The sequence below is a fragment of the Ailuropoda melanoleuca genome, chromosome 5 (assembly GCF_002007445.2).
Source record: "Ailuropoda melanoleuca isolate Jingjing chromosome 5, ASM200744v2, whole genome shotgun sequence".
NCBI classification, from domain to species: Eukaryota; Metazoa; Chordata; class Mammalia; order Carnivora; family Ursidae; genus Ailuropoda; species Ailuropoda melanoleuca.
Genome location: NC_048222.1, coordinates 65,245,366 through 65,271,126, shown reverse-complemented (window position 1 = coordinate 65,271,126; position 25,761 = coordinate 65,245,366). Strand labels below are relative to the sequence as shown.

The window sequence follows — 25,761 nt, the reverse complement described above, 5'->3', positions numbered from 1 at the left end:
ACCCAGAGGTCCAAGCCAAGCAATTCCTCCACTTTCCTCTGACACTTGGGTAGTGATGAGCTGATATTTTACAACAGAAATGGCAGGATGAACTAGGAGAGAATGACAGTAATAACAATAATTCTAGGCTGAGATTGCTCTGTGATGCAAACCGTACTTCTGACCTCTGCTAGGAAAACTAGCTCTACATCATAACCCCCTTAGCTACGGTGCCACCAACTAGAAGAGAACAATTTGAAACACTGACTGAAGGCACCCACTGTCCCTTCCTCCTAGGAATATTACTGCCCAAAGTATCATGCATATGCTGTCAGAGCATCTTTTTTATTTTTTCTGTATCCTGGAATTTCCTCCTACACACATGCTATCTTCCCTAAAATGGACGGAATTAGCAATAGATAAGCCAGACTAGAAAATGAGATCACTGAATACATTAAATACGCAGTCAACTAAAAATCACAGGTAGGGATTGTGACTCTACACGCTATGACTGGCATGAAGGCCAATCTCTTTACCAGGACCACCAAAGTCACAATTCCAGGGAATACTCCTCACCCAATAGTCTCAGTAATGGGGCCCCCTGGGCATTTGCAGTGCACAACCTTCATGTCCGATGCAGTGGCCCTTCTGAACCTTCTACTTCAAATTGTCATTTACTCTTTCTCATGAGTATAGAAACTCACCTGACAAACGTGTAAAATATGGGAAAACTTGGAGGAGAAGCATTGAGTCTTAAAATACATTTTTGTTTTAAATATCCCTGAATATATTATCATCTAGGATTACAGGCCTAATAGGAATCCTCAGGAGTTATTAAATTCTAGTCTCAATAATAAAAGTTTTACTCATCTAGAAATCACTCTGAGTCTTTCTTTAAAAAAAAAAACAAACACAAGCAATCTCCCTTCCCCTCAAAAAAAAAAAAATTCTGAAAAGGAACTGCTACAATTCTACTGAATGATGTAATCTTGCCTCTCACCTCTCTCCTACCAGGAAACTTCCTGATTGCTAGCCTTCTAATACACCATCATTATTAAAAACAGAGGAGATGGAGCACCTGGCTGGCTCAGTCAGTTAAGCATCTGCCTTCAGCTCAGGTCATGATCTCAGGTTCCTGGGACTCAGCCCCACATTGGGCTCTCCTTTCAGCGGCAAGTCTGTTTCTCCCTCTCCCTCTGTGCTCTCTCTCACTTTTGCTCTCTCTTAAATAAATAAAATCTTTAAAAATATAAAAAGTAAAAAAAGTAAAAATAAAACAGAGGATAGTGTGAGCAGAGTGGTGCAACAAAAGTGTGCTAGGCCCATAACCCACAGACGGATGGATAGAAAAGAGAAGAGGACTCCATCAAGCACAAAGTTTCAGGGTTTCCACAGTCATCCATGGTCTTGTACCATTTGCCAGCACCTTGCTAAGCACCAGAGGACTCAGTGTTGAAAACATTCCTCCAGGCCCTTAAAAATTATACTCACTCCTCCATTCAGTTTCTCATTAAAAGCAAAAGACTCAAAATCTGGTTTGTGCAAGTTTGGGATCCAAAAGTATGCGGCAAATATTTGCTGGGCTTTTTTCAACCAACCTCCTATCCATGGCCAAAAGGAAGCTTCATCTGTCTTTAAGTTAGAGAAATGAACCAGAGAGCCTGAAATAGAGACAATCATATCATCTCAAAAAGCAAAAATAGGAAATCTAAGTTCTCAAAAAGATCTTCCAAAAAAGGTAGTGAAAGATTTACCACTTTCCTTTTTCCCTTTGAAAAGAAGTCAATGGCCATTCGATGTTTAAATGAGAACAAAGACTCCAGGAGAGAAAGGTGAAGGTAAATATTTGTACAAATGTGTCACTGCATTTTACACAATGGGCCAGCAGTCTTTGAAATCTGACATGTTTCATATCTACAGGTTTTGGGTTTTTTTTTCTTATTTGCTCTCATGAGGTAAGTCTCTTAGGCTGTCAGCCACCAAAGTGGCTACTGAATAAAGAACACTGAGGGGCATTTTGCCAACACGACCTCAGAAGTATTGACATTGTAATAAAATCATGAAATGATTAAGTTTCTGCATTGCTATAATTTCTGCCAACTCATATGACAATATGTCCCTCAAGGATGTGGTAAATGTTGGTTTAAGATAAAAAAGTGAAGGCAAATATTAGTGTACTACATAAAGGTACAGTAGACCCCTCTGATCCCAGGCGTATACATTCCAAGACCCCCAGTGGATGCCTGAAACCACAGATAGTAGTGAACCCTGTAATATACTATGTTTCACCTATGCATATATACCCAGGATAAAGTGAAATCTATAAATCAGGCACACTAAGAGATTAGCAACAATAACTAACAATAAACAGAACAATCATAAGAATATTCTGTAATAAAAGTTACATGCATGTGCTGTCTGTCTCAAAATACCTTATTTTACTTACCCTTTTTCTTCTTCTGACCGTGTGAGATGACAAAACGGCTACGTGACTAGAGCAGGAGAGGTGAATGACGTAGGCGCTGTGACGCAGCGTCAGGCCACTACTGGCTGCTGATCATTCGGTGATTGGTCAGGAGGATCATCTGCCACTGGCCGCAGGTTACTGAAACTGCTAAAGCGAAACCACAGATCGCAAAAGCCGGGTAAGGCAGGACTATAGTACTTTTCTCCGAGCTTTGTTTCTTAACACAAGCCACCTGGATCCCATCACTCGAGTCTGATTTCACTGGCCTCTAGCGCAGCCTGCGAACCACGTGTTTTAAAAACTCCTCCGGTAAGTCTAATGAACAGGTACGACTGAGAAACTCTGCATTCAAGTATTTCCAGAATATTTTGTATTCTATTTGGAGCAACCATTAAAATTGGTCTGATGAGTTCATGCTAGCTGGGCCTGCAAATATATAGGGAAGGAGGGACAGAAAAGATAAATAGTAGAAAAAGAAATATCACCGGGCCCCAACCTGAAATCTGATGGAGACAAAACACACAAATAACAAAAGGTGAAGCTGGATGAGTACAGTTCTTGAGTCCCGAAAAAAAGGTTACAGGAGACCTAGCAGAAGTTTAGTGAAAAACAATAAAGTCTTTAGACAACTCAACTTCTGCTCAATGCACAGGAGGATATATTTGGGGGTGGTTGGCACCCTGCCCCCTCCCCACAGGCCCTCAGGGCTCAGGTGCTCTCCTCAGATGCCCTAGGGCCGGGATTTCCACATAGGCCTAGAGGCACGGGGCAGCAACCCTGTTTGCCAGAGCCCAGAGAAAGGTGAGCGCGATGATGTAAGGAAGAAGCCTCCCACTAAAGAGCCCCAGCTTCCTGATGCCTGGGAGCATGCCTTCTCTCTTCTCTCTCTTCAGGGCCAGAAACTTCAGGTTTCCCACAAGCTCCTTTCTTCATACAAGTTGGGAAGGCTGTGCTCCAAACACCTGGAAATGGGTTGAAAAGTGATCACCCCTTAGTGTTACCTACCTTTCCTCACTTACTGAGGGAAAGGGCTCTGCTCTTAGTTAAGGGAATATGAGGTCCTGCAAAAGGTGTAAGAAGGTTGGAGCAGAGGTGAAGGGAAGAACTTCTCTATGTCCCTAATATCATACAGAAATGAGGGAACAAGGGACAGAACACTTACTGTTTAACATGAATGAATTAGGAGGATGTCAGCGATCACAACATGAAGTATCAAGGGGAAATGCTGATACTGATAGCCTTCTAGGATCTATAATCAATCTCATGACAAGCAAAACCTCAAGAGTTTCTAGGCTAGATAAGGTGTTAATAAATATGCATTTTTTTTGGTAATTATATATTTTGCTGTGAATTCTTTAGCATGGTATATAATTTCCATGACACAATAATTATGTATATCATCAAACACATTTCACCTTTGAGTCATTTGGTTAAAAATAACTCTATTCAGGGGCATTTAATTGCTACAGCTCCTTGAACCAACACCCTGGTGGTTTGGCTACAGGTTCATAAATCGTAGGGAATACTGTTCCCGGTAGCTTCCGCCTGCTAAGGCCTTTGTCTTCCGCCTCTCCTTTTCTTTGTCAAAATATATCTGTCAGGGCAAGACTTCTGAGTATGATAAAATAAATAAGTCATCAAAAAGTTTCCCCCAGGAACAACTATAACATGGGATAAAATTGTCAAAAAGCCATTTCAGGGCTTTGGAAACTAAGCAAAGGCAAACAACTAAGAAGTATTTACTTAAAAAAAAATTGACAAATTTTGGGTACAACGAATGGAGCTCAGTAGGCTTCTTGCCTGGGGCTGCTCCTACCATTCCTCCAGCTCTGACAGCTTCGTTGTTTTACCAGAGCAGGGCTGACCAGAAAACCAGAGTTTTCCTGCTAGAGAGGTTCACTTGTGCCTACTGGGACTGTCTGTAAAAGTAGCAAGACAGGTACAGAATAAGTGGAGAACCCCCCTCAGTTCTTTTAGCCTGAGAATGCAGCCACAGTTGGGGTGAGTAGCAGACTAACCAGACACTTAAATGAGAGCATGATAGAGGGCCTCGATAATGAGAGCATGACAGAGGGCCTGGATAAGTCCCCCAGCTGAGTGGGATGCTGAGTACACACACAGGGGAGACCCAAGAGGGCCCTTACAAACTAAAATACAGGGCAGACTTAAAACACTGCCTGACTTTGAACATGCTCCTGACAGACACACAGATCCATCAGCAGAGGGCGGAAGCTCTGCGCGAGGTATTTGAGCACAACCTCTGACTAATCATTGGTTGACCACTCTGCAACACCTAGGAAGCCAGGCTAATAAAATGAAACTAAGAATAAAAAAAGAGAAGAAGAGAAAAACTGCCTGACATCGTGGAGAAGACAGGTTCTGCTGATTAACTCCAGGCAAGTTACTAAAACAACAAAGCAGCAAAAACAAAAAGCAACAACTTCCAGGGGGAAAAAAACTATCAGAACCTAGGGTTTTACTATATTTTCTAAAATTACTGGTTTTCAACAAAATAGTATGAGATAGGCAAAGAAATAAGATGGTATGACCTATATTCAGGAAATATATCAGTTAACAGAAATCGTCTCTGAGTGGGTCCTGATGTTGGATTTAGCACATGAAGAAATTATCCAAAATAAAGCAAAAGAAAAAATGAAGAAACTAAAGAGAGCGCTACTGACCTATGGGACAGTATCACGCAATCAAACATGTACATAAGGAGAGTCTCCAAAGAAGAAGATTGGAGCAAGAAAAAAATACTTGAAGGAAAATTGGCCGTATATTATGGGCATATAGTAACAAATTGTGAAAAACAACAAGAAAGAGAATATCCTTAGAACAGTATATTGAGGTACAACAAGAAAAACGATGACTGACTTTTCAAAGAAAACAATGTAATTCTGCTTCAAAAAAAAGGGGGGGGCTTATCAACTTAGAATTACATAGATCCAGTAATACTATCCTTCCAAAAAAAGATGAAATAAAGACATTTTCATGTAAACTAAAGCTAAGAGAATCCACTGCCAGGGGAGCTATACTTGGGAGAAATGCTAAACCAAGTTCTTCAGGACCAAGTAGACTGATACCAGTTTGAAAATGGGTAATTTGGTTCTACAGAAAGGTTTGGAAAGTACCTGAAATGGTAAATGAATGGTAAATATAAAATACTGTTTTTTTCCTAATTTTTTTGAAAGACATTTGTTTAAAGTAAAATTAAAAACACTGTCTTGGGGCACCCGGGTGGCTCATTCAGTTAAGCGTCTGCTTTTGACTCAGGTCATGATCCCAGGGTCCTGGGATGGAGCCCGAGTTGGGCTCCCTGCTCAGTGGGGAGTCTGCTTTTCCCTCTCCCTCTGCCCCTGCTCATGCTCATGCTCTCTTTCCCTCTCAAATAAATAAATAGAATATTTTCAAAAACTAACTAAATAAATAAAAAATAAAAATAAAAACATTGTCTTTTGGCATCTGTAACATGTTACACCAAATTAGATAACAGCAACTGAAAAAAGACAGGGAGGGCAAATGAAATTATATTGGTATAACCATCTTACATTATACATACAGAGGTATTGTATTAATTCAAGATATACTATAGTCAGTTTGGTATGTACATCATAGTCCCTAGAGCAACTACTGCAGAATAAAGCAAAAAAGATGAAGATAAAGGGCCAAGAGAAGACACAAAGTATATGATTCCAGGCTATATAAAAAATTCCTATAATTGCGTAATTTAAAAAAAAAGTAACGCAATAAATATGGGCAAAAACTTGAACAGACATTTCACAAAAAAAGGTATAAAAATGCTCAACATCATTAGTCATCAAGGAAATGCAAAGTAAAACCACAATGAGATATGCTACACGCCCACTAGAATAGTTAAAATTAGAAAGCCTAAAATGCCAAATATTACTTACAGTCCTGAATTCTTCTCCTTGTGTTCACCCAAAAGAAATGAAAACATATGTCCACAAAGTACATTGTACAAGAATGTTCATTGTACCTTTATCCATAAAAGTCCAAAACTAAAAACATGATATCCACCAATAGGAAAATAGATAAATAAACTGTAGTATATTTATACAACAGAATGACTGAACAAAGGAATAAACTATTGACGCATGTAAGAACAGGGATGAATCTTGAAGACAATGTGTTGAGGGAGTCAGGGGAAGCCAGACACAAAAGAATCCATACTATACGATTCCATTTATATGAATTTCAAGAACAAGCAAATAGACAAAGCTAATTTGGGGGATAAATCAAAACAGAGGATGACTTTCTGGAGGTTAGGGATTGACTGGGAAGGAGCATAAGAGAATTCTCTAGAGTGATGGAAATGTTCTATATCTTAACTCAGTGTATAAATTTTCAAAATTTAAGATTTGTACATTTTACTATAATTACACTTACTTGATGTAATCACATACACCACAATAAAAATACCAAACAAAAAATTTTAAAGGATATTATTCCTTTCTTGCTCTATTTCAGTACAGTGATTTCCCCTCAAAGCTACTAAAGAAGGAAGGTACAGAGATGATACCACAGTTCTCAGCAGCCAGCCTTGGATATGCTTTTCATCTCTAAGCTGTGGTCATCCCCAAATTCTGAAATATAGGGACTTTCCAACCAGAGAAGAATGACTACATTTATGATCAATCCACCAAAAGCTAACATGTTAGCAGGTGTCTGCTTGAACATAAGAACAAAGTAAGACTCCATACTCTGCTAATCTAGCTGCCTAGTTGATAACACAATTTTAGTGTAAGACATAGGACTTGGCAAGCAGAGAAAGACAATTATCATAGGATTTCTCTCATCTATGGAACATAAGAACTAGGAAGATCAGTAGGGGAAGAAAGGGATAAAGAAAGGGGGGGTAATCAGAAGGGGGAATGAAGCATGAGAGACTATGGACTCTGAGAAACAAACTGAGGGCTTCAGAGGGGAGGGGGTGGGGGAATGGGATAGACTGGTGATGGGTAGTAAGGAGGGCACGTATTGCATGGTGCACTGGGTGTTACACGCAACTAATGAAGCATCGAACTTTACATCGGAATCCGGGGATGTACTGTATGGTGACTAACATAATATAATAAAAAAACATTAAAATTAAAAAAAAGACATAGGACTTGGAAGTCATGAATCTGAAACCCCCAAATTTCAAATCAACAGACTAAATATTCTTAATAAGAAATAAGAATCAAGTTTGTGGGTAACACCCATGGAACTTAGAAGAGGTTTTGCCCACCATTTGCCTCCCAAGCTTAGCTAAAAACTGTTGTAAACCTCTTATGTCTAGTCAGGTATGGAAACAGGAGAATGAGTGCATGGGTGCTTCATTGTAACTTAAATGGATTTGAAAACCGCAAGTATTCATATAATTAAGAAACCAATCAATTACCCGGAATTCACTTGAAGCGCTGTTTAAGAACTGAGCCAACCTTCGATTGCTGATTCTCTAAGGACTCAGAAACAAGGACAGAAGCAACAGCAAGAAGGTAGTCACATTTATGGTGAAATAGTCATAATTCCTACGGTTTCAGAGCAAATTCAAGGCTCTGGGTAAGATATTGACAAAAACAATGCAGGAAATCTGAGTGCATGAGAGTATCTACTTACTTACATCCTTCTATTGCTAAAACCGGTCTCTAATCCAGGCATATTTCTCAACACTCATCTTTAAAAAGCAATGTTAGAGAGTTTTGGTGTACTGGACAAAAAACATTTCACTTTAAAATGAAAGAATTATCAATGACGGGGGTGGGGATAATCAAGCACAAAAAAGAATATGGTCTTAAAGTCTGATATATCTAAGTTCAAATTCTAGCTCTGTCTTCTAACTATGTGAACCCGTGCAAGTGACTCAGCCTCTCTCTGATTCCCTGATTTGCAAAATGGGAATGGCAATAATTTCATAAGGACACTGCAAATATGATACTTGCTGATACATATATATTGCTGAAACAACTTTCCAGGTCCAAGATGGAGCTGCTTCTTTACAGGGTGCCACCTTAGCAACCGAAAACTTGGGGACCTTTTGCATCCCTATAAATACTCTGCTTGACCAGAAATGCAGAATGTCCAGCCAGCCAATCTCCAAACAGGAAGCCATTTCTGGGGCCTTCTCAACCAATCAGATATTCTCTATTTGTCTGTTCTTTGTTCTTTATTCTCTATCCTAAAAAAGCTTCCTGCCTTTCACCCCATGAAGCAGGTCTCTGAAAGGAGACCATCTGCTTCATGAAGCGTTAAAATTTATTTGTATCACCCAAACTGTCTTCTTTAACCCTTTTTTTAACAGTTTTTGGTGACAAGGAATGAGATCCAAAGCTGACTAATAGCCTACAGGAGGAGGTGCACAGGTAAGATGCCCACTGAACCTTTGGACTTCACTGTTCCTCTAGTCCTTACCAAGAGCCATGGGTAAGGCACTCTTGGATTTGAGCTCCACTCCCTTTCATGTAGCTCTCTGATCCAAACAAATTTTATTTATAATATATGTACACACACATAGAGAGTGTGTGTGGGTTCCCAGAAAGTCCTGAAGTCCCAAAGTAATGCCAGGGTTTGTTAAATTTCCCAGACAAGTTCTGGGATTGCATAAAGGTCCCGAGATAATCATACTGGGAGTCCACAATGGGTGGCAGCCATTAGGGGACCCACAAAACCTCATGGTAAACCCACAGCATAAACCACTGGAGGACTTGGGGGAATAAATTAGGACATGAAATTCAGACTGTTTTGCCCAACAGAATCAAAATCCAAGTAGGTACAAGTCAGACTATTAAAAGCCATCAGGGCATCTGCCAATATAAAGAAATCTTATGAAAGAAATATTATCAATCTACTGCCTATGGGCATCTCAAAAGCCGAAGCCATAAAACCAACGGGCACAGGTCATACACTTGAGAGCTGTTAGAGCACTCTTGCCACCTAATTCTAAGATTCCTGTGTTAGGATAAGTTGGTCATAGAATGGGTTAGAATGACACTAGGTCACCTGCCAAACTCCAGAAAATTTCCATGCATCGAGGTATACTGTAAAACACCACAAAATCCCCAACTCAGTGGCACATTCCTCTTACTTATTAATTTGATTCCACGTGACCCCAGGCTTAACTAAAGAAATGGGGTCTTCCAGTTTCAAAGACTTGAGTACTCCACCTTCTAGCACACCTGCTTATTTTATGTCTAAGAACTGTGGCCCCAGTCTACGGCCATACCACCCTGAACGCACCCAATCTCATCTGATCTCGGAAGAACTGTGGCCCCAGAAGCTTTAGCTAGTTAAAAAAAAAAAAAAAAAGGCAAAATCTTACTAAGACAACCTAGGATTTACAATGGCCATTAAGAAGAGAATTCCAGGGGCGCCTGGGTGGCACAGCGGTTAAGCATCTGCCTTCGGCCCAGGGTGTGATCCTGGCATTATGGGATCGAGCCCCACATCAGGCTCTTCTGCTATGAGCCTGCTTCTTCCTCTCCCACTCCCTGCTTGTGTTCCCTCTCTCGCTGGCTGTCTCTATCTCTGTCAAATAAATAAATAAAATCTTTAAAAAAAAAAAAAGAGAAGAGAATTCCAATTAGACGAAGCATTCACCTAAGAAGTACACTTCAAAGTAAGGGTTCTCAAAGCAAACAAACAGAATGGGATACCTATTTTAATCGGAAAGCAGAAGACTCCAAATGGCTTCAAGATTCCAAAATAGCTTCACTGGAAGATTCATTGCAAAACACTAATGAAAAATTAAAGACACAAGGGGTTACCAAAACAAACAACTCTGTAAGACTGACAATGACTCCTACTACTGCCCCCTATGCTCCTTTACTTGAGTACTCATGCGACTAACCCTCTATCTGAATTGCCTTTCCACTCTAAAGAGACCACAAGACTATAAACAAAAATCCACCAAATTAGTGGCTTTACAATTGCAACAGCTCTAAGCCCGGAAACCTAAAAGACCTGGGCCTCCCCCCGCTTGCACCCTCCTATGGCTCAATCATCAAAACACTTGCTTAGTATAATGTGCTCATGAAGACCCACATTTTTAATCAAACCTCTTGGTCAAGAAAAATGATCAAGGGGCGCCTGGGTGGCACAGTGGTTAAGCATTTGCCTTCGGCTCAGGGCATGGTCCCAGCGTTCTGGGATCAAGCCCCACATCAGGCTCCTGTGCTATGAGCCTGCTTCTTCCTCTCCCACTCCCCCTGCTTCTGTTCCCTCTCTCGCTGGCTGTCTCTATCTCTGTCAAGTAAATAAATAAAATCTTTAAAAAAAAAAAAAGAAGAAGAAGAATGATCAAGAAGATAATCAAAAGTGGGGACTGCTGAAATGACTTCCTAGGCCCAAGATGGAGCTGCTCCTGCCTGTAGTGCCACATTAGCAAACCAAAACTTACTGTCCTGTCCCTCTAAATGTTCTGCTTGACCAGAAACGCAGTGTATCCAGATAGTCAATCTCCAAACACCAAGCCAACTCTGAGCCTTCTCACCTCAAAATTGCCTACATGGCCCCAGCCAATGAGATATTTTCTGTGTGTCTCTTCCTTGTTCTTTTTCTTTATCCCATAAAAGCTTCCTGCTTTCCACACCCTTCTGCTGTTCTCCAAAAGGAGACTGTCCACTTCATGAAGTGTCAAAGTATGTTTGTATCACTTGCATCGTCTTCTCTAATCATTTTTTAACAACATATAAAGTGCTCAGCATAGCTACTGAAGGATAATAATTTTTCAGTAAATGCTATTATTATAGTGTCCTTCCATAATTCTCAGAAACAACAACAAAAAAGGTAATTCAGGGATAACATTTTATCAATGTTCAGTTTTTATCCCGAAGAATTTTCTTAAGTGATTATGCTTTTGATATCACATACCTGGAGTCATCATAGGTTTAGCTGAGAAAATGACTTTTAGGCTATGTAACAACAGTAAACATCCCTTTTATATTCTATAATTATCATTTTATAGCTATTAATGAGGGAGCACCTTCTGACTTCTTGAGAAATCTGTTGATCAAAATGTCCCCCATGAAGGAACTGGTAACAACCAGAGGGAAGTGACACATACAGCTGCTGTACCTGATGGATCAGTTCGCATCTCATCTACATGGGTTGATGGGACATGAAGGTAGTTGCAGTCTCTTTCCTAGCAAAGGAAGTTCTAAGAATTCATTATAAAAATGTTTTGTTTTATTCCCTGGAATATGAGGGAATAACTATGGCAGAGATCCAGGGGCTTTTTACTCTGTCAAGTCCTGACATAGTTCAATGTTTCAAAAGAATCTGTGGTAGGTTGGGTTCCCCAGGGAATGGACTCTGAGGCTGTGAAACTGTATGCAAGTTGTCTTTGGGGACTGCTTTTAGGAAGAGACCAAGACAGAGGCTATGATTCACGCACAGCAGAAGCCCTCGCTAATTCTACAGGGAACTCTGGTGCAGGAATGCCCTCTGGAGTCTTCCTGCCTTGGAGCACCTGGACCAACCATTGGATGTGGGCTGGTCCCTGGCGAGGGTGCATGGCCTTGGGAAGGCAGCACTGGTGGCCAGGGGCAACTCCTGGAGAAGAATCAACACTTCCAGCCTCTGAAATAATGAGTACCTCAGCACTGAAGTGGGATCCAATTGGAGCACCAACACCTTCACTCCACAGCCTCAGAGATCATGAATCTGCCTGTCCCTGAGACTGACCAATGACTACACGGCCACAGATGGCGACTTACGTAAATACCAAATTAAACTGAAGCATCTTTTGTTGCTGTTCTTGTTGTGGCCACTTTTAACTTACGTTCGACTCTCTGGAAGACTGGAACTTCCACTCCCTAAACTAAACTAAGTCTATCTTTCTACCTAGATCCTTGGTGATGTTTAGAATGGACTAGAGGGCAATCCCACATCTGAGGAAGAATGCATTTCCATATCCACAGAGGTCCCCACACTGCTACTTTTGGCTTGATATGGCCTGGTTTAGGAGAAGACTTCCTAAAGTAGAGAAACTATGATCTCAGAGGTTGGATTTTAAATTAAAGTTCTGTTTGTTGATACAGCTGAGAGTGATTTGTGTCTATGTGTGTAGGGAGGCGTGAGCTGAATTTACTGCCACCATGGGCAAAATACACTGGTTTCTGCTCCTGGACTGAAATTTAACAAATACATCTTTACATATTACCGAAGCCACAAGCTGATGTGTGGCCTGTGGAACGAAGCCCGTGAAGGTGGTTAACTAGATTCTGAGGCAGAGAGAGATGAGAACAGCCTGTCCATCTCTGGTATGTAAGGGTGGTGCCCAAGCAGGCAGGCAGATGGTTGTTCTGTCCCAGAAAACAGCTGCTTTGGAATTTCTGTGGTTAGATTTTTGGGGGAGAGCTGATAAAGTGTGGAAGACATAAAGGATAAAGTGAAGGGAAAAAGAAAGGAGAGAAGGATTATTGAGAGAGAGAGAAATAATAAAGGGAAGAATATTTTCCCCTTTCTTTGGTCGATAACCAGATAAATTTTAACTCAAATAAACAAAGAGGGGGGTAGCATAGAATGATTACATCCCCATCACCACACCCTCTGCCCCATTTGCAAGCTGAGTTTGACAATGTGATGATGATGATGATGGTGATGGAAGTGGAAGAAGATGAAGAGAAGGAAGAACAGGAGGTAAAAGAGGAGAATAAGGAGAAGATTCAAAACCAAAACCAGAGCTGAAACAGGAAACAGAGGATGTTTGCCTCATGAGTCCATGAGCTTGCCTCAAGATCTTGCCTACTGGAAAAGGTCTTTTGAAAATTTGCAAATCTCTGCTCAAAAGCTTTGAAGAAATGAAGACTCAAGTCAAGGCATCCGGTTTGGTAGAAAGAGGATGGCGCCTGCAGTAAGAATATCTGTTTCAAGTCCCATCCTGGCCATTTATTAGTTGCTTAGTTTGGGATCCATGATTAATCAATCTCCCCACGCCTTTTCTATGAAATGGAGCACAAAGACTTGACATAAAAATCAATCAACAAATATAAATAACAATGTTTTGTACTCTCTACGGTGCTACACAAATTTAATACCAGATGTTTTTAGAGATAATCCATTTTTGTAGTTAATTCTCTGAATCAATAAAAATACAGACGCTTTTTTTTTTATTCACTTTGTTGCATACTACTTGGAAAACTATTTTAAATTTCTTTCATCTCTTAGTCAGTGAGATAATACTTCCTCTCCTAGGCTCTAAGCAGTGGTGGACATTCATTCAAGCAAATTGAAAGATGGCTGGTATCCTTAAATTTTATATCAAGCAGGCATTTACTGAATTCAAGTTGTCCTTACATCTTGTGTCAATAAAACTGAATCTCCTTCAAAAAGTATGTGTTCATTTAAAAAATATAACCATCTTAATGTTCTTAATGATGATTCTATGGCAATGTAATGTAATGATACCACTGCCATCAGCCTAAACTGCTTTTGAATCACCAAAGATTCATTAGGGACAGCTTTGTCATTGTGACAAATATATCTGGATTATTTCAACTCTTTCAGAACCGGTCCATCAGTAGATATGGGAGCTTCAGTTAATGCAAAGATCCCATCCCTTACTACATGAGATAGTTAAGATCTTCCTGTAGCCACTGGCCTCTAGAGAAAAATAGAACCCAAAGAGGTAGACATGTATACATTTTCACTTCCCTTTCAGCTGAACTTTTCCTTCTCAGCTTTTGGGCATCACCTGGGGCAGGTTAAGTGTCACTTCTTTGCATCCGCATGTGTGAGCACACATTTTCCATAATCCTCCAACTTGCTTCTTTGCTTCAGCGTTCAATATTTCTCAAAGACCCAGAATTCACTACTCACATGTGACTTAGTTAAGTGGTTAATCGAAAACTTCTCAAACTTCTCAATCCTCCTTCTCTTCCCCCTGGTTCATCTGCTATTCTTCGAAGGCCTTTAGGAAGGATATTGTGCTCCACAAAGGTAACAGCCAGATCATGAATAATAAAAAAAAAAAAAGGCAAAAATATTGCTCACATGGATCCATGTAAAAGAAGAATGACATCTGGACACTATAAAGTAGATTTCTCATTTGCTGGTAAAATGTCTCCTGGTTTTTCTATTACAGAACCAAAAAGTAAGAGATGCTGTTAAAACCCACCCATACTCCAGAGTAACTCTGTCTAATCTAGGTCTATGCTTAACCTGCTTGAAGTGAAATATTAACAAGCACAAAAGGTTGCATCCCCAGTGCTGAAAATTCAGAGCAGTGATAAGTCATGGTCACTATTAATCACAAAAGGGTGTTTCTTTCCATATGGAATAAATTCTAAGAATTTTTTTTTTCAAGCCTCATGAATTATACTGAGAATAAAAGAAAAGCAATCTACTAAGATTCCAAGTAATCTGAAAAATCCATTTATGTGACAGCATAAAGACTGATCAAAGCTTTTTTCCCCTCCAAGGCCCTGTTCATTTTTGGTCAATGCCCACATCTTGAGATGTGTGAGGACTCCAAGGTGTCATCCTGAGATAGTGATCTGCACCTGATTTTGCACTTATGAAGCTGACTTGCTGTACATAAGCAAATTCTGCTGCTAGGTAAGGTCTGATGTGAGCACACATGGAGTCATTCTACTCGTAGTTCATGCCTTTGGGGAATGAGCATTCTACAGCAGGAAGTCTAGGCATGCTTCTGTGCTGGTGTCTACACCAGCTGCTACAGCTGTGGCCTCAGTTTGAAAAGTCCCCCATCCTCCAATTCTCAGTGTATTGAAATGTTTTAAGTTTCACTCAAATACCACCTCCTTTCTGGAGATCTCCCTTATTCCCCACAATTAGAATGAATTGTTCTTCCCTCTCTACACTCTCTGCAACATATTTTCTGTCCTTCTATTTTGCTCCTATCTATCCTTCCTTTTCTTATAGTTAGTTAATTCCATACCTATGTTTCCTTTTCTCCAGCAGAAATTCACAAATGCTTCTGAGTGTCCCAGATAAAATAGGACAGACAGAAGTAAAACTTGGTTTGTACCAAATTAGGTTGGCTCTGATATCTAAGTTATGTTTTGTTCAAGAAGACTAAAAAATTACTAAAACTCTCGTCTAGCACCTCTCTTTTGATTTCACATCTAGAATTTTCCAGGGAAACATTTGTCATGTCTTCTGACCTCACTTGGTTTTCATGCTGTAACGGGGACATTGCAAAGATCAAAAATAGAAAGACCCGACTTTGAGAGTTGCCCATAGCTCAGGAAATCAAACAGGGATTCTGTTATGTACACTTCAGAAAACCAAAAGCAAGGCTCCAACCGAAAGGCCAACAATTTAGAGATGCTTGCTTTATTCTAGTCTTTTGGCTATGACAGAGAAAAGCTTCCTACCCCCTACATTTTCCATAATGAATTCCTCCTACAAGTATGGAACAGACTGTTGCCCCAAAATCAACTCTTCAAAAATCACACTCCAATCCAACTACAAGAAACAGCACCTGGAAGATAAACACACCACAAACAATACTTGAGTGCTGTGTCATATCACAAACACCAAAAATGTAGGGCTACGCAAAACCTAGAGTGGAAAAAGGAGCAGAGACCACCCTGCCACCACCTCCTCCTCACTCACATCCCCAGGATTCTTACTTTCCTAGAATTTTTCTCAAATAATTTGTTTGCATTCCTAAAAGGGAAAATTAGAACAAAATTTTACATGAAATAGGTTCATGACACATGTTATCCTTATCTGTGTGCTCTCTGGCCTTATAATTATCATCCTAATGGTGAAGGGTGAGTCTAAAATATAGTATCAGACCAGAACACAAAATCTTAGATGCATCCTCCCTAGAGACAAAATACATTATTTTTCTTAATAATTGTTTTCGGAACAAAAACAGTCTTTACATGGTTTTAATTCAACTCTTAACCTTCAATGAGCCTATCCTCAAAGTAAAAGTGACCAGATGGCTAATTTGGCAGTGGTGAGGCAATTTTAAGACTATTACCAGGTAAAAAAACAGGACTCTATTTCCCAGTCCTGCCCACCCCCTCCAATTTTCTAGGATAATGGAGGAGAGAAAAGCAAGGAAGGAGTCAGTTCTTGAGACCATTCAGGAAAAGCCCTGATATTAGGCACTGTTTTGAATTACTCAAGTACCTTTAACAGGTGGCCCTGGACAAGTCCCTGTGGAGAAGTCACAAGAGACATGGGATCCCTTTTACCTGCCAGCACAGGCTATTTTCTGAAGAAGACAAGGCATATAACCAGGTGATACTGAGTCGGCTGTGTCCAGATGTAACAGTCCCTAGAAGAGGGTTCTTTAAATATCCTGGGATTCTGAGGAGAGTTGTACCACAACAAAAGGTGATTGGGATGCAGGAGATGCCAGCTGTAAGATTCACAACCACTTTCCTTCCTCTTATCTCCCTCCCATGCCAGCTGTAAGATTCACAACCACTTTCCTTCCTCTTATCTCCCTCCCATTTCCTCCTCTTTTTTAAGCACCTGCCAGGACACTGCTAGCACTGAAAATGCAGTACTGCTTTCTATAGCTTCTCCTGCAGGGAGAAATTGGTTATCCTCTAAACTAGGCTCATTTTCTTATCTTTTTCTGAAGTCCCAGAGAATACATAAAGAGCATGTTCCACTTTGTTACCTGTCTGGGAGTGGTTTTTTTTTTGTTGTTAAAGCATTTGCAATTGTCAGAAGGACAAAGGTCCCTTCCTCCTTCAAAGGCCAGGGGATCAACAGTTGCACCTTTCATTCAGGCATATCAGTCAGGAGTGAAGGACTTAGGGTAGAAAATACATAAAGTGGTGTTCTGAATATTCCTGTTAGAGGGCAATTCAGTGCCAGGGAAGAAGGAAATGAGGGGACCACAAAAACCTGAGGCTTCAGATGGCAAGAGGGATAGACTGAGGGAAGAAATCTTAAAATTACTTAAGAATGTATCTACAGCTTCAGGGATTCCTGGGTGGCTCCGTGGTTAGGGTTTGGACTCTTGATTTTGGCTCAGATCATGATCTCAGGGTCATAAGATCAAGGCCCAGGTTGGAGTCTGCACATGCTTGAGATTCTCCCTCCCTCTTCCTCTGCCCCTCCCCCTCAAAATAAAATAAATAAATCTTCTTTAAGAAATGTATTTACAGCTTCCACTAAATAGAAGAAATTAATATTTGTTTTCTAAATAATAGTTGAAGATAAAAATCATTGTCCCAAAACTTAGTTCATAAAATAGCCAGGGGAACCCATAGTACTGTGTGTGTGTGTGTGTGTGTGTGTGTGTGTGTGTGTGTGTGTGTGTGTGTAAAGAGACAGAAAAGCAAAGACCAACATAGACAAGTGAAATAACTTATTTCAATGTCTAAGTGTTTTATGCAACCCCCATTCCCAAGCGCCCCTTAAACAATTATCTTACTGGATGAATCCGTGATTAGGAGTAAGGTTAACAAGTAGATTATTTATAGTCAAAATCATTAATTACAGTGCAGCCAGCTTCATTGCCCTACCAACTACACACAGAAGCACAGAGTTGAGAAAAGGCAAAGACAGAGAGGAAAGTGGCCAAGGAAGAAGCCCGGGAGCACCTGAGTGATCAGGCTCAGCTCATTCCCCACTCCTATCTTTGAGAGCAGAACGCTGCTTACCCTGAGACACCAGCTCAGTTCCGCAACAGCCTTTGTCATCCCTAGTAGTCTTTATGATCTAAATAATATTATTCATGGTTCTGGGAAATTTGCCTCCTACTCAATGGTAATTTATCTCTCCACCAACTAAAGAAGAGATTTTAAAAACCATCACTTTTTCTGTCCTGTGATCAAATGTCCTCTTCCTCCTCCTCCACCTTGCTTAATCAACTTCAAATCCGCCGCTCGAGAGTGAAGTAGCGTGGGCGCGCAGGCTGGTGGGTGCGTAGGCTGGTGGGTGCGTGCATGCGTGCGTGCGTGAGTGCGTGCGTGCGTGCATATGATATAAGCCCAGGTTAAATACTTAGCCTTTGCAAAGTGGCTACACCACTGCTTAGGTGTGCTGATGTCTAGGCAGCCTCTAAGGCAAATTGAGGGGTGCATATAGAACACGTGACATCTACGCCCTGTGGAGAATTAATTAGAAATATCTGATACAACCTCAGAAAGTGTCTGAAGAGGATGAAGTCACTTCACAAATAAAGAGCCTGAGTTAAGACTAAATACTGAAAAGTTGTCAGATCACCCAAAATTAACACATTAAATTCAACTGCAATTTTAATCAAAATACCAATAGGACATTTATTTTTTTTAATATTTGATTTGACAAGATTATTCTAAAATATACCTGGGAGAGTGAGCTATCAAAGTATCCAAGAAAAATGTTTTAAATAGTAAAGATGGAAATGGCAACAAGCAGAGAGAATCCATTCACTTTATTAAACCATATTATAAAACAAGACAGTGTGATAGAAGACTAAGAATAAACAATAATTAGAACAAAATACAAAGTTCAGAAACAAACACAAGTGCATATAAAACATGGCATATGAAAGGGTCTCATGTCAAATCATCAGAAGAATAATGAATTATTTGGGTGCTAGGCTAAATATATAGAAAAGCATTAACTTCTTCCATCATAAAAAGATACCAAGTTAAATTCCAGATGTACTCAAGAACTAAATATGAACAATAGCACCACTTTAAAAATCTGGTAGAAAAAAATATCAACATTTTTCTGACCTTGGGGCATAGAAGTCATGAATAAGTAAATATTTTAAGGATAACACCAATAAAAGACAAGACCGATATATTTGACTACCTCAAAAGCAAATTTCTTAATGTCAAAAATGCCATCAACAAAATTAAAAACTTAATTAAAATTAAAACATAATTTAAAAATTAAAAATGGAGAATTCACTCACACACCACTAGTAATGTAAAAGGAATTCATGGCAGGAAAAGTGATTTTCTTCAATTACACAGCACTTAGAAATCAGCAATAAAAACAACAAAAATAAAGACCTAAAAATATGTTCAAAAATATAATAAATAATATAATAGACAATTCAGAAAAGAAAAACATGACTGAATAACAGATGAATTCTTACCTTTATTAATAATAGATTTAAATTTAAGTAACAAAATGCTGTATTTTGCCTACCACATTGGCAATTATTGAAACAAAGTGTGCCAGTTAGTGTACAAGGAAATGGGAGCTTTAATCCACTGCTGGTAAAAGGAGTAAATATTTCCTACTTTCTAGGAGGATAAAATGACAAAATGTATCCAAAGCCTTAAATGTGTCCATACTCTTTCAATCATAAATTCCTCTAAGAAAATTGCAGACCTTTTCTGAGATTCATGTTATTAGCACGATAGCATGTTATTTATACTTTCAAAAATATAAAACAATAAAAAGATTAAAGAAAATATTATAAAACCACTTAAAATGAGGCCACAGAATAATAGTGATGAGAAAAAGATGTTCATAATACATAGCTAAGTGCAAAAGCATATTTTAAAATAATACAGTTTTGATTTTGTAAAATCACACATACACGCACACACGTGTATGCATATGCACACACAAACACGTGACTAACTGGAGGCCTATATCCCAAAATGCTACCAGTTTTCATAATTGAATGGCGGAGTTACAAGTAATTTTTGTTTTCCTTCCCAAGTTTTTATGTGTTTATAAAGGCCAAAGAATTTTATGTAGATTTAAGATGATTATTTTTTTTAATTGAAGAAAATGTTACTAAAATAGTAAAGACAAAGAGTAAGGTGATTAAAATGGAATGAAGTATTTTACCTATGTCTCTGAAGAGGTGTTTCTTTTCAAGACTGAAAAATATTCTTATAGTTTTTTTAACTACGTCCTTCTTAAATTCAAGCACCAAGACGCGGTGGGTTAGAAATAGCTGCTGGCAATCTTTGATTTTAATTTAGTTGCTGGAAATACGCACTTCAACACCTGGGAAAACAGACAACTGTGTATTAGTGGATTTACTTTGTCTTAGGTACTATGCCTAAATTGCTTCTATTTAGCTCTTGGAAAGTTCCTGGTAGGAGCAGAGGGAGGTTTAGAATTTAACAATGTCAACAGTATTTTTAAAAATTCTCTGGTTTATCTTCCCCCAAGGAGATGAGGAGAAAAAAAAAAAAAAAAAAAAACCAAAAACGAAACCTTGGCAGCTCCAGGGCGTTTTCTATAACTAGACGCATATAACTCTCCTGGAATGAAATGGATATTTAATCCATTTTCCTTTCCTGTGCTTTTAGTCTACTGTAGCATCCAACTCTTAAAGCATTTCTACAGCTCATTCTCAGCAATGGCACCGGACTTACACTTGGCCTGGAACAGCCTACGGGTTGGTGAAGCAAAGGCCCACAACTCCCAACCACTCCTCCACTTAGAAACAGATCAAGAAATATCCCCAGAGACCCCAGGATTCTTTGAGAGCCATGTGGTCTGGGGCAGGCCATTTAACATCCCCAGACTTCAATTCCTCATTTGAAAAATAGGGATAATAATGCCAAGCTTATGGAGTTTCAATAAAGAATAAATTTACAAAAAGGACACAAATACTTTGGGGGAAAATGTCATACAAATGTTCTGCCATTTCAGTGCTACACTGAAAAAGCCATTGGTTCCAGCAGAATGAGATTTGAGTCTTCACTGGGGCGAGGTGCTGCCAGCACTCTCAAGGGTCAGAGACTTGCGGGGTGACCTTTCTGCTTGACCATTGCAGCCCTGGATGGTGTTGACAAAGGGCATAGGAAAGAATGATTCTTACCAAAACCAAAATCTAATGTAAATTGAGAAGGAGAGCAATCCATACCTCTGGTCTAAGTCCTTTAAAATCCTCTCTTTCAGAGAAATCATTTATGGCAGAAAGGTTTAAGTCCATTATTTTATTCAAACCTATACCACGAGCAAAACGTCATACTTTTCCATCAGCCATTTCCTGGTAATTCTTTCTCCTCTTGCACTTGCCGTCTTGTTGTGTGTAATACCTGCAATCCTGTCCTCCCTCTTTCCCTCCATGCCCTCTTTGCCATTAACTTGCTCCACCATTTTTTACTTCTGCAGAGCAAACTGCAAGGCTCATTAAAATGAGATGCTCATAAACTAACATAATCGGGGCGCCTGAGTGGCTCAGTCAGTTAAGTGTCTGCCTTCGGCTCAGGTTATGATCCCAGAGCCCTGGGATCAAGCCCTGCATCGGGCTCCCTGATCAGCAGGGAGTCTGCTTCTCCCTCTCCCTCTGCCCCTCACCCTGCTTGTGCTCTGTCTCTCTCTCTCTCTCTTAAGTAAATAAATAAAATCTTAAAAAAAATAATAAAACAAATAAACTAACATAATCATCTCCACAGAAGTAAAAATAAGAAAACAACTAAGGGGGTGCTCTTGGAAGATGTTTTGGGAAGTTTTCAGTCTGGGGACTGCCTTTATCACTTCAGGAGGTTTTAAACAAATGTCTGATCAATTAATCTGAAATGCTAAATCTCTGTGATTATAATTGTTTGCTATTTATGCAATCAAAAGGAAAATCTTACAGGAACATGCTCACAGTGTTCCAAATAGCTACCACCAAAAAATACAGCTGTTCTTACTCCAAATGCTTTCCTTCACTAACATTTTTCCAAGGAAATGAGAAGAACCAAAATTCAACCATCTGCTTTTTTCAAATAAGTTTAAACCCAGCAACATTTATTAGACACACAGCATTGGCCTAGTCAATACGGTGGATGTATAAAGAAAAGGACTCAAAACACAGGCTTTGCTGCTTGGTTTTCGATGCTGTTCCCATCACTTACTAGCTGTATTAGTTTCCTAGGGTTGCTATAACACATGACCACAAACTGTGTGGCTTAAAACAACATAAATTATTTTCTCACAGCTCTGAAGGCCAGAAATCAAGGTGCTGGCCAGGTTGGTTGCTTCTGGAGGCTGAGGGGAAATCCATTCCTTGCCTTTCTCCTAGCTTCTGGTGGTGGCCAGCAAATCTTTGATGTCACTTGTTCTGTGGATGTGTCACTCCAATCTCTGCCTCTATCTTCGTAGGGCCATCTCTGTGTGTGTCACAAATCTTCCTCTCCTTTCTTCATAAGGAGACCTATCATTGGATTTAGGGCCCACCCTAAATCCATGATAATGTCATCTCAAGATCCTTACTTTAATGACATCTGCAAAGACTCTATTTCTAAATAAGGTTACATTCACAAGTACTGGGGATTAGACTTGGACATGTCTTCTGAGGACCACTATTCAACCTTCTATACCAGCTGTGTGACCTTGGACAAGTTATATAAACTTTAAGAGTAAATTCTCTTGTCATTAAGGTGAGAATACTCATAATAACACTGTAGAATTATAATCAAGATTAAATAAGGTAATGTTTATGAAGTGCTAGGTATATTGCTTAGTTCATAGTGGAAACTCAGTCATTATTAGTTGCCGAAGGTACAAGTAGGGCCATTATTTCACTATTAAGCACCCTGTAAGATTCAAAAGTGATGAAGCACAAATCCTCCTCCCAAGAGTCTTATATTCCAGGAAAGGATGGATGCACATTGATTCCAGACTTGGCTCTGACTTCTGTAAGTCACAAAGTCCTCGATGTTATTAAACACATGGTTGCTTCAGCCCTCTGAGATTACAGGGGATAGACGACAGATTGATCCCTTAGGTGTTGATACAAAGACGGGCCTTTTTCCTTTCCGAATCAGCATGGTCTCCTCTCCTATCTTCTAGAACCTCCCAAGGGAACAGCAAGTAACAAAGATGCTGTTCTGGGATTTCTGAGACAGTGCTCATTCTGCAGTGTCAGAATGTTAAAACCCCTGGTCAGAAAGGCCACCTGTGTGACATTCTGCAGACGCAGCAGCAGGCAAAAACTTTCCACGAATCTTCCCTCCTCACTGTGGTTTCTATCACTCTTCCATACTTTGGCACAAGAAAATGCATGAAGGTACAGTCGAAAAACTATACGCATAATTTATTCTTCCCATAATGTCAGCCACCACCAGTGGAGTCAGCATTGTCACAAAATGAGAAGGAATGTCAAAGGAATCAATTAGCAACAAATGGAATATTAATGAATAGAATATCCATTAAAGTAATGGGTTAGGCATACAGAAACACACACACACAAATGAGAAGAACGGAGTACAACAAAAAATTCTCACAATTCCATGGTTTTCAGTCACTTAAAAAAAAAACAAAACCTGTAATTATTCTCAGTTGGATTTCCGTCTTAGTCTTACAGTTTGTTCATTCATCTATGGGACACAAATTCCGAACAGAAAAGTACAAGTTTCACGCAAATCATTTAATTAGATATACATCCCCAAATAACTGGTTGGTACAAGAGTCCCAAATTTTCATTCCATTTACTATGTTTCATATATTTAGTTAAAATAGTCAAACAGATTTGTATATAGACATGATCTTTAACAAATATATGTTAGTTCGTTTCGTTCCAAACCTTTGAGGATTAATTTAAATGAACCCTAGTGAAAAGGGTAACAACCTCAGCTTAACAAAAAAAGGAATTCAAACTGGGCGGAGAGAAAGATTTTTGTTCAATTAATTCTTAAACAATAATAAAAGCAAAATAAAACAACAATAACAAAAATATAAGAAGGTTATGCTGACACACTGTGAGTTTTTAAAAATTGTAAAGTAAAAGATCTTAGGAGGAAAAGAAGTATTTTAATGCCTAAGATCCAAGGATGTGAAGAGAAGAGCATAAACCATTTCTCTGTTTGGATTTAGCTACACATTTTTTTTGGTGAAGTCTGCTCTATTTGGAGCTGACAGGGTGAATGAGAGGGCCTACTGGTCTGGTGGTTACATGATCCTATGCAAAATGCAGATGGCAAGAGAAATCATTCCCCATATGCCCTGACTTGGATCATCCCCTGTTCTCGCTACAGAAAGGGATTATTCTATCCAACTCTGTGGTCAGTGGTAAAACTATTTGTTGAACTATCCCAAAGTACAGAGCCTGGCCTATTGATGAATTGATGACTCAAGGGGTTAATTAAACGATTTGGTGTTTTCTTCCCAGGGAAAAAAAATTAATGCTGAATTCAGATGGTCCCATTATGGAAACTGAAATCTAAGATGGTAATAGAGTGAGTGACTCCAATCCTGGAGTGACAGAATCATGAAATACAAGAGGAAATAATATTCTGGGATCCAACTACACAGCCAGAAATGGACTTGTCACAACTTATCTGTGTGAGACCAAGCTTTGCCCTGGTGCTTAAGAAGAAAGAAAACCTTGGCTCTATGTTCCCTTTTGGAAAGTCACCCCAGCTCCACAGACATATTTGTCTACTCCTAAATCTTCTTGCAGAAAATAAAGCAGAAAAGGAACACTGCATTGATTTCTAATTCAATGCTATATGCATACCCAGGACCAACCAAAGTTGTATGCAGCATTTAAAACATTCGAGAAACCAAACACTATGCCATTTAACATGCTTTTTCAAGGTGTTGGCCTTTCGGAAATCTTAGGGAATGTTATGAGAATCAAAATCAGAAACATATGTAGCATCCACCTTTTTTTACCAGACTCAGAAGATTCTCAGAATCTTTGAAGAGCGGTAGCAGAGAAGATACTGCAGTGGAACACAAGATGAAGTGGCTCTGCTCCCTTGTGGGGCTGGGGTCTGTGAGAAGGGCAGAAGATCATCGATGATCGAGGCACAGACTTTTTTCTATCTCTCTTATCACACTCCAGCGACTTCCTAGGTTTGGAGCTTGGAGCACAAATGTCAATTACGTTCTCCATGAAATACTGCCATTGGGAGCACTCCATGCGTCCACTTGATACTTTCAGAAGATCACAGGCTTGCCACGACTCCCCTTATTATCCTGAAAAGTGTAACATCTTAGTAGGTCCGAAGTCTTGGCCACTGGGTATCAGTCTATTTCTCATGCCCATTCTCACCAGAGTCCTTTTGACCTTTCCCTCATTGCTTCCAAGAAGTGTAGAGTTACAGAAAATTATTCCTTTGGGAACTCTGGAAAATTAAGGGAAAAAATAATTAGAAGTTAAATGAACTTAGAGAATATCCTTAGAAAGGATGAAGGACATGAAATACTTCACTAACCAGGGATTTAAACCTCTCCAGGGATCAGTGAATCCCCAAATGAAATCTAAATCCAAGGCTACTTGACAATTCCATTTTTTAAATGTGATGATAGTTTACATCTTTGTCCACACCAAACATATGCCTTTTCACTTCAAGGACTTTTTGGAAGAGAAGAGTGACACAAAATGCAACATGGACAAGGAAAGAAAATTGCTTTGGACATTGCACTTTGGACATCCAAACCCAGGAGATGCCAGGCTCTGACACTCCATATTTCTTTCT

The 25,761-nt window shown here is 39.5% G+C and overlaps 1 long non-coding RNA gene across 3 annotated transcripts; it reads left to right on the top strand.

The window, feature by feature from the left end:
• The first annotated feature begins 2,578 nt into the window (after positions 1-2,578).
• LOC117802382 lies at positions 2,579-24,582 on the top strand. 3 transcript variants are annotated; one of them, XR_004625715.1, is made up of 4 exons: positions 2,579-2,755; positions 8,751-8,811; positions 14,869-15,004; positions 24,447-24,582. It is a non-coding gene; the product is annotated as an uncharacterized LOC117802382 (long non-coding RNA). The 3 variants fall into 3 exon arrangements; XR_004625714.1 differs by lacking the exon at positions 14,869-15,004 and having other exon boundaries at positions 2,592-2,755; positions 24,447-24,579; XR_004625713.1 differs by lacking the exons at positions 14,869-15,004; positions 24,447-24,582 and adding an exon at positions 12,294-12,481 and having other exon boundaries at positions 2,593-2,755.
• Positions 24,583-25,761: the final 1,179 nt, after the last annotated feature.